A 12,937-nucleotide genomic window follows, 5' to 3' on the forward strand; every position below is an offset into this window, starting at 1 on the left:
TTTTATATTATAGCTCTTCATCTTTTATATCAGCTCTGGATTTTAAATATTTTGGCCACGAGCATCACTGAAGAGACATGTATTGTCGAAATGCGCATCTGGTGCAGAAAATGAATTATTCTAAATACTAAGGATGTTCTTATCCCAGGCAGAATACCTTAGCCGTATTAGGCACATTATTTTGGAACTTTTGGCCCCAATGCTCTTCAACTTTGTAGTTGTTTTGTCTTTCGAACGTTTTCGATCTGACTCAATAGTAAATACCAATATCTCAATATCGTCAGGTAAATATGCTATATTTTGATATCATTATAGAACACTGGATTGAAAAAGAAAAGGAAGCTAAGGGAAATAGTAAGAAAAACAACATGTTATGAAAGTAATTAAAAAACAAAAACTTTATTCAATCTACAAATAGGGATGGCGGATATAAAAACTATTGAAAGAGTTGAAATAAAAGATTATGACGATGAGGGATCACGTACACTATCAAATATAACAAATTAAATCGAAATATAACGTGATATAAGTAAAACAAATAAATTATGCAAGTTGACATGCGTTGTTTTTATATCATTGTCTCAAGGTTACAGACACCAAGGAGTTATATCACAACACATGGCTCTATCTTGAGATTTCAGCACTCTTTTATTTAGCCAATGACTTTAATGGATGGGTTAACTCCACGTCATTTGGAAAGTTGTCCCATTGACATGCATACAAATGTGTTAACGCAGAGCTATAAAGCGTTCATTATCACTGAACTGGTATACATATTTGTTTAGGAGTTAGATGAAGGACGCCTCCGGGTGCGGGAATTTCAAGCTGCATTGAAGACCTGTTGGTGACCTTCTGCTAATGTCTGTTCTATTGTCGGGTTGCTGTCTCTTTGACACATTCCACATTTCCATTCTCAATTTTATTACCATATTTTTTAAAAACATTTATATGATAACTTTAATATGAATGGTGGTCTGAAATATACATGTAAATAAGGAAAAAAAAATATAAAAATAAATGTCTTTTAAAACATGTACAGCATATGATAACCAAAACTGATATCCGTTTGACAATATTAGTATTAACTACACACCGACAGATGTAAATAGAGATAAATATATATCGGAAACTGTTCAAGGAATTGTCTTTTCACAAATAAAATCACGGGTCTGTGAACAAACTTCATCAGCAAACTTATTTCCATCGCTGTCATACCTTAAGACAGCACAATTTTCCAGAGTATTTCCACCAGGTTGAGAAGAATGCCACTTGCCCATGTCCATACCACCACCATTTACCCATTTCCAAATATTTTCTGACACGCTGTCACTTCCACCAATCCAAAAATTACAAACTATAGAATGAAAAAAAAAAACTTCAATAGTATGTGTTTAATAAATACTAATACTCAATTATAAATAGAATACACTTATTTTTCGAGATATCAAAAGCACATACAGTTTCTAAGACGCAATTTCCCTATTCAGTGCATGATTCAAGGTCAAATTTAACGTTACATTTTATTAATCACGTATTTTAAATCATTGCTTTAGATTTATAAGGATATCTCATGGGAAAGAACGTTTGAATGTCTTTCAACATTGGTACCAATAATTAAATAACAACCATGAAATAGTAACTGACATTTGATTTTTCACATTTTAAAATTATTTGCCACAGAGTTGATTTCCACAATTCTATATATTAAATAAAGTTCCACATAATGCAGTTTTTAATCTGAACGAACTCTAGGGAAAAAAGTACTATGCTATTTAGTTTTTAGAAATGAACAATCTTGCATTTGATTTATGATTTGAGGTTTTCTGTGCCGAACGAAATAGAACTGACGAAATGATTTGATATGATCCTTTCACACTGTGACATTCTAAAATTCAATGTTAGATCGTTCTTAACTATTTGGATTTCTGCCAGCTAAATAACGAGTGATGTTCAACATGCTTACAAAAACGTCTTTTAAGTTCTAATAATCACACAACATACCCAAAACTAATTAAAATCTATTTGGATTAAATAGATAACCAAATTGAACTTCCTGAACTTGAAGTCAAGTTTAGTATATTATACAAAATAAGACAAGAATATATTCCGAGTGAGCTTCGGATACTATAATACACTTAATACTTTTATTGGTTCTTTTCTAATAAATCACCACACAATGTGCAACAATCATCATTTAAATTCAATATTAGTAAATGAATAAACCTTTTTTTAAGTGTTAATCAGATGTAGATCTATCTCACTTCAAACTTAAAAATATATTAATAGATCCAATTTTGTTTTATAAAATTGCGAACGCAGATACTAATTTCTTGTTTAAAGTATTAAATATATCATATCTTTTGAAGAAAAAAAAACATCATTCAGATTCAAACATAGTTCTGTGCATGCTTCTTACGTTTTTATTTTGATAACAGATTTGTCACGTTTGAAAGATGGGTTGTTCAACAGACAATTAGCATTTCTATATAGACCAACTGAGCCCATTTTAATGCCAATTTTTATTTTATAGAAGTACTTCATGCAGGAGCTTGGCAGTGAGATAGTCATCTACAGTAGATATCGTCCAAGGTTAATACTGCTGTTGTAAGTCCTTTTGATTATTATCAGCGCATTTGTCAGTACTGCAGTACTGATATGAGTTATCAAAAATATTTATAAAATTGTCATATTAAACGTGTAAAGCCACGAAGGTCTTAATTTGATAAAAAAGGTGGAGTATCTATTTGAGATGGTAAGGCGATACAGAATACATTAGTTCCAATAATGACATTAATTTTGTTTTCCATTTCACCATTTTGGTGTCGGATTTTGTTTCGAGTATTACAAAGCCTACGACAAGTGAGGTTGCATATACAGAAAAAAATAGCAAATCGTAAAATTTATCGGCTTACAACTATTAAAAATACATGTATAAGTAAAGTTGTCTCATTGGCACTCATTCCACATCTTCCTTTATCTATATAGGTTTTTTTTGGAGTTGCGGCCCCTGACTAAGGTAACGGGTCTGTGAGTAGCTCAGCAAAAAATAGATTTATAGTATCAATTCTCGGTGAATATTGAATGCAGATTATTTAAAATAGTAAAGACTACAAGCAATGATAAGCATTCACTCGTAAAATTGCATTTGCAATTTAAAACTACCAAGATATTTAAGTGAACATGACCAAATCAAACACGCAAGAAGAATCCAATATGGCGTCGTATGCCGAAGCATGTAAAAGAGGTCCTAAATCAGAAACAACTGACTCTCTGTCCTCAGTAAAACCAGTGTTTGTGGAAGAATCAGATGTCTTTAGTCATATCCCCAAAGAAGCCACTAGAGGCTTATTTTTAACCATATCTGAAATGTATAAGGCTGTAGGTGCAGTCGTGCCAAACAGATCAGTTATGGGCCTTCAGAGAATTAAAGGTCTGTGGAGAATTTATCTTGACACATTAAAAGGAAAGAATTTCTCCTTTCAGAAGGTCTTGAAATTCGAGGCAAATCTATATCTATATACTCTATGAATCCTAGAGTTCGCATACAAGAACATTCAACAAATGTGAAAATTCGTGTTAAAGATGTACCACTCTCGGCTGACGATGGACAGATTTTGAGAGCCTGAGAGGGGTACAATTGTGTAATTTTGAAGCACTTAAGAGAAAGGTTACGTTACAAAGACATGATAACAAACTGTCAAGCTGGTGACAGAATAATTTATTGTGAAGGTCCATTGATCTCTGCTATTCCAAAGTCTATTCCAATACATGTATAGAGCAACGGTTATTTACAGAGGTCAACATAATGACAACATTAAATGCAACAAGTGCATGGAACTTGGACACACAACCAAAAATTGTGAAAATGATTGGAAGTGTAGAATCTGTGGTGAATCAGGCCACAGGCAAAATGAATGCACCAGTGAAATGCGTTCTGAGCAGGAGCAAGAAGGTGCCACGAGCGTACATCATGAAAATCATTATGAGCCAAGTGACGTTGACACACAACAACTAACAAACAATAATGAAAACATTGATGCTATGCAACCAACTGAAAAAGAAGCACATGTAGAAAATGATTCCGTCTCAAATACAATCACTTACGATGATACAATAAGATCACAATCAATCTTGACTGAGGACCAGAGCTCGAGTCCTCTATGTGAACAACAAAATCAACCTCCAGCAGCAAAACCGAAAATAAAACCAGGTCGAAGGAAAACGAACAAATCCTCGCATACATCCAGTGAGGCTAACAACGGAAATTCCCGTGGTCAATCACAAATCACCAGTTTCATTCACGGTCCAAATCACTCTACACGTAGAAACCAACATCAAGATACTCCAGTCAAAACTTCAAACAAAAGTGGTTTAGAGAAGTCTCCAGTGACGCCTACAGAGAAACTACATGACGGTGCCAGTAACAACACAAGTAAAAAATCAAAAACAACAAAAATCTAACTTAAAGTTCTGTAGATATCATATATATTGAACATTGAAATTAACACTAAACTATTACAATTTAGTTGATATTAGTTTAAAAAAAAAATAAAAAAAAAATATATGTCACTGTATATTACACATTTCACTTTTTCTTTTCTCATTGCTGGTATATATTTAGAATGTAGTCCGCTGTATTATAAATTTCTGATTTTTGCAAGTGATACCTATCACGGATTAAAAAGTAAAGAAACTGTAAAATACAAATCATTTAATTGGTACCAAACAGCTTATTTTTTACAATCATTATCAAGCAAACTGTCAAATATTTCTAGTAAAGCTACATTGGAAAAAATCCATTTTATATCAATCTGTTCATATTCCTTCATTCAAAACCAGTCAGGACAGTCCGAGAGGTCTTCTTATCCTAAAAATAAAAATAAATATCGTTTACCATGTATGTATATAAATATTGTTCTTTTTTTAAAAATTGATTTGCATATGTATTTCAATATGAAAAACATAAATAATTGTACGTGTATTTGTTTAACAAACATTGAGTGTGCTAAAATTAAGAGGCACATGTCAATGTCTGTTTTTGAAGTCACATGGATGACCCAAATAATGACCCATGGGGTATATGTAAAAGAAAACAATAGATGTTATTTATCTAAAAATGTATATGTAACTTGTTATTGTATGTTTTTAATAGAAACAAATTGTGCTAAGTAAACACTTTACTTGTGAATACATGTAAAAACATTCAAACGAAATACGCATTTCATCCTTTTTGCAAAAGGATTGTAAATACAAATACAGGTAAAAAATTAACCCTGTTTATAAACATTATTTACAAAGATAACAATCATGGCAATTATGACATTGTCAATAGTAAAAATTGTATAAACTATGAAATAAACAATTTAAGTTTCAAATGTAAAAGAAAAACCAATAGCTTATGCTTATTCATAAGACAAATCATAAATAAATGTCCTAGAACAGAGAAAAGTGATAAAAATAAAACAACTGGAAAGATGTCTATTTATAGTCTCGTACTCTGTGAAGGTCAACTTCAGTGTGACCTAATTGTATCAATCAACGAGAATTTACCTATGTTAACTTTTAAAATACACATAACAACGTAAAGAGATTACAAATAAAATTAACTACTCACCAACCATGGTATTTAACAAACATCTTCATATCTGTACAGTTAATTGTAAAGGTCTGCAACAATCTGATAAAAGAAAAAGATTGATTGAATGGTCAAAATCCCAAAAATGTTACATTCTTCTAATGCAAGAAACACACTTTACAGATAATTTAATAAACAATTTAAATATTGAATTTGAAGGTAAACTTTTACTGTGTAATGGTTCTAGCAATTCAAGAGATATTGCCATATGGCTGAATAAAAATGTTAACTTTAAAATAATTGATGACTATAAAGATATAGAAGGAAGACTTTTACTTGTTAATATTGAAATAAATGATACTATAATAACAATACTTAATATTTATGCACCAAACAATCCAAAAAGCAGAAATACTTTTTTTTCAAAACTGACCATACATTAATAGAAGAAAAAAGTTTAGGTCAAATTATTCTAGGAGGAGATCATAATGAAATTTTATCTCAAATTGATTCAAAAAGTAAAACTAATCAACAAATAATAGGAAAAAAGTTCACAACTTAAATAAACTTATAAAGTCCCTAAAACTCAATGATGTTAGGAGAACCAAAAATCCAAATAAAGTTCAATTTACATGGAGCAGAAAAGATAGGTCAGAGTCAACACGAATAGATTATTTTTTAATAGCTCCAGAAGTATTCAAAAACTGTGTTTCATGTGACATTAGACCAATAGTATTACAATACACAGATCACAACTGTGTTTCTTTAAAAATAAATCTAAACAGAGGCAAAAAAGGAAAAGGGTACTGGAAATTGAACAGCAGTGTACTTCAAAATGAAGACTATACTGAAATAAATAGGAAAATAATTAATAAATTTAAAAACAAAGCTAAAACAAGAACAGATCTTGACATACTGTGGGACAATTTCAAAATAGAAGTTAGGGACCAGACAATAAGCTATTGCAAAACAAAAGCTAAGAATAAAAAAAACTTAATCAGCAAATTGGAAAAAAATTAACAGAATTAAATAATATTATTGACACATGCAATAATAAAAACAATAATGACATATCAAAAGAAATAGATAATATAGAAGATGAAATAGGAAAACTCTATAACGAAAAAATAAAAGGGAATCAAATAAGAGCAAGGGTAAAATGGGTTGAAGAAGGAGAGAAAAATTCCGCATATTTTCTAGGGATGGAAAAATCAAGACAGAGTAGAAAAACAATAACCCAATTATATGATGATAAAGGTCAAATTACAAGAGATCAAGACAAAATATTAAAACTAGAAGCAAATTATTATAAAAATTTATATTCTACAAAAAACCCTGAAATAGAAGCAACTAAAAAGTATTTAGATTCTCTCAAGGAATATAAGAAATTAACTTACTATGAAAGTAATACTTGTGAAGGGGAAATAACTGTTGATGAATGTACTGATGCAATTTTTAAATAAACTTAATAAAGCGCCCGGGCTTGACGGACTAAATGTGGAATTTTACAGAACATTCTGGGATGAACTTAAATCCTTTATAGTCTTCACTTTTAATAACTGCTATGAAAAAAGAGAACTATCTAACACTCAGAAAGTTGGCCTAATATCTCTAATTTATAAAAAGAATGATCCCTTTTCTCTAGACAATTACAGACCTATTACTCTTTTAAACTATGATGCTAAATTACTTGCTTATGCCTTAGCACAAAGATTAAAACCATTGCTACCAAAGATTATACATACTGATCAAAAAGGATATGTCAAAAATAGGTATATCGGTTTCAACATTAGACAAATACAAGATGTCATAGACTATTCTGACACTTTCAAAATTGATGGGTCAATTTTATTTCTTGATTTTACAAAAGCATTTGACTCATTAGAATGGGACTTCATGTTTGAGACTTTAAAAACATTTGGATTTAAAGATAATTTTATAAGGTGGGTTCAGACAATGTACTCTGATATTAAAGGATGCATTATCAATAATGCATGGGTTTCCTCCCGTTTTAGGGCATCTCGCGGAATCCGACAAGGATGTCAGTTATCATCGTTACTATTTGTTCTAGCTGTAGAAGTTATGGCAATAAAGATAAGGGAAAATAAAAACTTAAAGGACTAGAAATAAAATTAGACGGTAAGAGTAATACCCTGAAAATCTGTCAATTAGTTGACGACACTACTCTATTTCTTCAATCAAAAAAAGATGTATCTCTAGCAATTAATTTAATAGAAATATTTGGTACTCTCTCAGGTTTGAAATTGAATAAAACAAAAACTGAAGGAATATGGCTTGGTCGATTAAAAAACAGTCGGGAAAAATTTGCAAATATAAATTGGTGTACTGCACCAATCAAAAGCCTCGGAATTTACTTTGGTTACAATAAACAAGAATGTCAAAAACTTAACTTTGAAAAACAACTGTTAAAAAGTAAAAAAATAATATCTGATTGGAGTAAAAGAAATCTTACTATCATAGGAAAATAGTTGTCATCATATCTTTAGTTTTGCCAAACCTAACATATGTTGCATCAAACACTATTATTCCGAAGGAAATGTTGCAAGACTTTAAAACTTTAATATACAATTTTATTTGGAAAGGCAAAAGAGATAGAATAAGAAGATCAACACTTTCAAATGATTTTCTGGAAGGTGGACTTAAGATGACAGACATTGATGCTTATATAAAATCACTGTATATCAACTGGATTCTTAAATTAAGTGAAAATAAAAATGACAACTGGACAATTATTCCCAAATTTTACTTCAACAAATTAGGAAAAAATCTTCTTGTATTTAAAATGAATATAAACGACATTGATAAAAGTAAGTTACAATATTTACCGGACTTCTATAAACAACTTATTAAAGAGTGGATAAGTGTAAAGGGAGGTATACCAAAATATCCCAAAAATTTTCTTGAAATTAGAAAACAAGTTTGGTGGGGAAATGATAATATCCGGTTTAATGGAAAATGTTTAAACTTTGAAGATTGGATAAAAAGTTACATTATCAATATAAGTGATGTAATAGATGAACAGGGCAATATCTCTGAAACTATCATTTTAACTAAATTAAAATATAAACAAAATTGGATAAGGCAAATATATATGTTAAAAAAAGCAATACCAATTGATTGGAAAACAATTCTATGCACTGAAGATTCATTCAAAACTAAAGTTAAAGTTACAAATGACTTAAAAATCATGCACAGGACAATTACTCCCTTGATGAGTACAAAAGAACTCTATAAAATATTCACACTGAAAGATAGTTGTGATAAACCAAATGGTCTTCTTATGTGGGAAAAAATATTTGAGAAACACTTAAATTCTAAATTGAAAAATACTTTTGTTTTTATTTTTCAATATCTCACTGATAATAGATTGAAAATATTTAGATGGAAACTGATTCACTACATACTGCCAAGTAATGAACTTTTAAAAAAGTGGAAAATTACTGAAGACAACTTATGTAAGCATTGTAAAAAAAAAGAAAGACTATGAACATTTTTTTGTCAATTGCTGTTATAATAATGACTTTCTAAAAATAGTAATGAAATTAATGAAATCCCTAGGTATTGAAAAAGATATAATAAGCCTTGAAAATCTAGTAACAGGGTACAAAATTGAAGATTTAGCATACTTTGATATTAATTACATATTAACCATAATATCCTTCTCAATATACAAATCACATTTTGTCTCAGAAAAGAAAACGAAAAAAATAAACATTTTTAAAATTTTCCAGAAAGAAATTTCAGAAATTATTGAAATAAACAATTTTAATAACTAAAAAACTAATCAGATAATTCTAAAAACAAATAGATTCATTGCAAAGATTCAATTGAATCAGGACTAATCCATGTACGAAGCACAACACATTGTGTACAAAATTGTTTATTGTACACAAGCCAAATATGGTTATATTTATGATCAAGTTCAATCATGCATGTTCAATGTTTGTAAGCATGTTCAGCCATGCATGAGTCACCGCATGTAAATTATATTGCATTTTTTATATTTTAAAATGTGTATTTACAAAAGATAAAAAGAATGGTTGTGGTATAAATGTATCCGTACGTTTATTAATTAATGTGAGAAATTAATGTATCATTTCGGATGAGTGCTCCAATTTGTTATTGTTAAACTTCAATTATTTGTGCATTAGACATATACATTTCGACGAAAAAAAGATCAGTAGATAACTAAAGAAAACTTGAATAGTAAACTCACCATATATAATCGTTAAATCCAGTGGATAATATTTATATTTAGACGACACACATCAAAACTATACCCGATAACGCACATGCGAAAAACAACACTGTGCCCAATATTAATGGAAACACGGATCATACCGATAACGGAGTTTATTCCATAAAAAATAAATACTATGAAAAAGAGAAAAAGAAACAAAATGTAATCAAGGATTTGTATAGTAAGACTTACTATACAAATCCTTGATGTAATGTATGCGTATAATCACAATAATTTATCAAATATATTTTGTGAAATGTCTTATGTTATGAATACTAATATTATGAATAAATATATCTTGCCAAATAGTGCTTCCCTTAACTATTAGCTAAGCTAACATGAGGGATACTAAGTTAAAGCTGTAAACTTAGTAAATTGTTACAGCAAATATGCAATAAAGATATTGTTACGTTAATAAAAAAAATATATATATAGATATGCTGATTATCTTAACGTGAGATCTTTCCCCGGACTTTGAAAAAGTTGTCTTTGTGTTAATTAATCATATGATTTCAAGATTAATAGCGATAGCAATAAACATACTGATAATTGATCTGAGAATTAAACAACATGTTTTTTTTTTTTTTTTACTTTCAATACTCATTTATATCAAGTTTATTAAAATTGGAAAAAAGGTACGGTTAGCCGGTTAATAGCATTGTTGATATTTGATCTTTACGGTTAACCGATTAAAATTTAACAAAACCGTTTTTTCTCAAACTGATACAATATTCCTAAGCTTGAGTTTCCCATGATTTCTTTGGTTACTTCAATATGTAAAATGAAGCAATTGGAATAAAGTTTCCAGTTATTTGAAATAATAAAGCATCTCAAATCATCTCTATGAAAGTTGGTCAACTGTTATAGAATATCTGTGTCACAGATTATTACGAGTATGTGCCAACTGTCATACGCATTCTCCCGTCTAAAGTACATTTGTACTAACCATAATTATCCCAATTGGAACCACATGTGGAACATAATCTGTATACTCTTTCGGATTATACGAGTTCACTGCTATTTTATAAGGCAAATGTCATCATTGGCTCTTAGTTTTAATGCAGTTGGAAATTTAATTTATGCCTATAATAGGTGAATACCGGTTATTTTTGCCTATGAGTAACTTACCTAACGGGGATTCACACACACCCCTATATGCAGACGTACTACAGTGCTCTTCGGCCCATTTGAAATTTTCCAGTGGCGCTATTGCAAGGCAATCGTCTGTAAAATATCCATAAAGAGCAACAAGATTATCCCAAGGCATGGGCTTTCCATCGGATGTTTTATAAACTGCCTCTGTTACAACATCAGTCAGACCAATCCACCAGTAGTCAGTGCTACAATTTGTTTAATGAAGTCAAACTTTGCTGTTTTATGTGTTTATCATTTTATTAAATATCAATAAGTTAATGATAACAAAAATAGTTTTTGTCTTTTATTGGACATTTTTAGACATTATTTGAAGAAAATTTTGTATATTTGTTTATAAAAAGATATTATAAAGTCTCATGATCCACAACTTTACTATACTTGGGCTAGTGAGAAAAATTCTATAGTTTCATGTCCCTTATATAAACCCGAATCTTTTTCCTTTTTTCACTTTGAGTTTTTAAGCCATTTGATTGCACTTTGATTGACGTAAACCGCAGGTATGTTTTCATTTATACTGATGTTGAAACAAAAGGCAACAACCGATTGTCTGATTGATCAGTTTTTATTCTGGACATTACATGATTATGGTTTACTTTTATAAATTGTTATTTGGATGGAGAGTTGTCATCGGCACTCACACCACACCTTCTTATATCTATTACATTCATTTAAGTTCGTTCATGTTGCTGTCCACTGTTTGATAAATTTTGGTAATCTGAAATGTGTACTTTGAATTGCTGATGTAGCAAACAAAAAAATATTTGTATAAGACGCCAAACATATCCATGAAAACTATATAAAATATAGGTTTTATCATACCTGTGAAGTATTCCTGTTCCATTGAGGATTATGTAATACGTTGTATTGTCTGGAAATGTTCCTAATATACCACCATTTGTTCCACATTGGGTTCCGGTATCGGCCCATTTCAGTGGTGTTGGGGTTGTCCAGTAACACTTGTTTATATTTGGTCCAATTTTACCAGGTGCACATTTGTAGTCTACAGATAAAGAAGTGTATTTTCTAAAGTTGTCAAATCGAACAGTTTTGACTAAGTTGTTACTCGAATAATCTTTCGAACGATAAACCAGTTAAGTTAGTGTTTAAAAGCCGTATTGTTACTTCTCTATAAATGTATTTATGATACGATTTATTGATATTTATTACAGGGCGTTGTAAGGCTAGGGTTTGAACATTTCTGGTGAAAAAGTATAATAAAAATACAGAACTCCAAGGCAAATTCAAAAAGGGGCAGTTCACAAAATCTAACAAAATCGATCGTCATCAATCAACGAAAGGAAAGGTAAGCAACGGTCATATTCGGGACTAGGTAGATACATTTTCAGAAGAAAATGGAGGGTTCAACCTGCGTTATTTTCTAGCAAAATTTCCATATTGCATGACAGTGTTTATAGTTTCGTTATATTTATAGAATTAAATGAGCAACCAAAACAGATATAATAAAAAAATGTGACACTAATTGGGACCCAGCAGTTTGTGTAAAACATTGTGTAGAAACGTATCACAATTCCCAAATGAATTCATAAGTTTTACCTTTAATAATCCAGGACTACCGTATCTACTACGTTTTAAGGTAAACAAAAGCAATCAATATACTTGACCATTGATCTGTCAAACTAATAACCACAGCGATAATTTTTAAAATTCAACAATCAAAACTATTAAAATTGCCCGTTTAACCAGTTTACGTTCGTGGTGTCCGATACTCGGACCTCACGATGATTAACTAGCTTAACGTTGTCAACATTAATTTGTCTTAATATATTCGATTAAGGACGAGTGTTATGTTTACATTATTATACACGCATTTTTAATGAACAAAGTCATGTGTTATTCACCTCTCATCATGGTCATCTTCTTTGATACAACAATTGAGATAGTATTGGAAAATAATAAACTGAATAGTAGGTTATTTTTGTATGTTT

The 12,937-nt window shown here is 30.3% G+C and overlaps 1 long non-coding RNA gene across 1 annotated transcript; it reads right to left on the reverse strand.

Annotated features, from left to right (window-relative positions):
* Positions 1-4,783: 4,783 nt before the first annotated feature.
* On the reverse strand, positions 4,784-10,035 carry LOC139510615 (uncharacterized). Its single transcript, XR_011661936.1, has 3 exons — positions 9,813-10,035; positions 5,615-5,677; positions 4,784-4,867 (listed from the first exon to the last, which is right to left on the reverse strand). It is a non-coding gene; the product is annotated as an uncharacterized lncRNA (long non-coding RNA).
* Between the last annotated feature and the right edge of the window lie 2,902 nt (positions 10,036-12,937).

The sequence above is a fragment of the Mytilus edulis genome, chromosome 2 (genome assembly GCF_963676685.1).
Source record: "Mytilus edulis chromosome 2, xbMytEdul2.2, whole genome shotgun sequence".
In the NCBI taxonomy this organism is placed as follows: domain Eukaryota; kingdom Metazoa; phylum Mollusca; class Bivalvia; order Mytilida; family Mytilidae; genus Mytilus; species Mytilus edulis.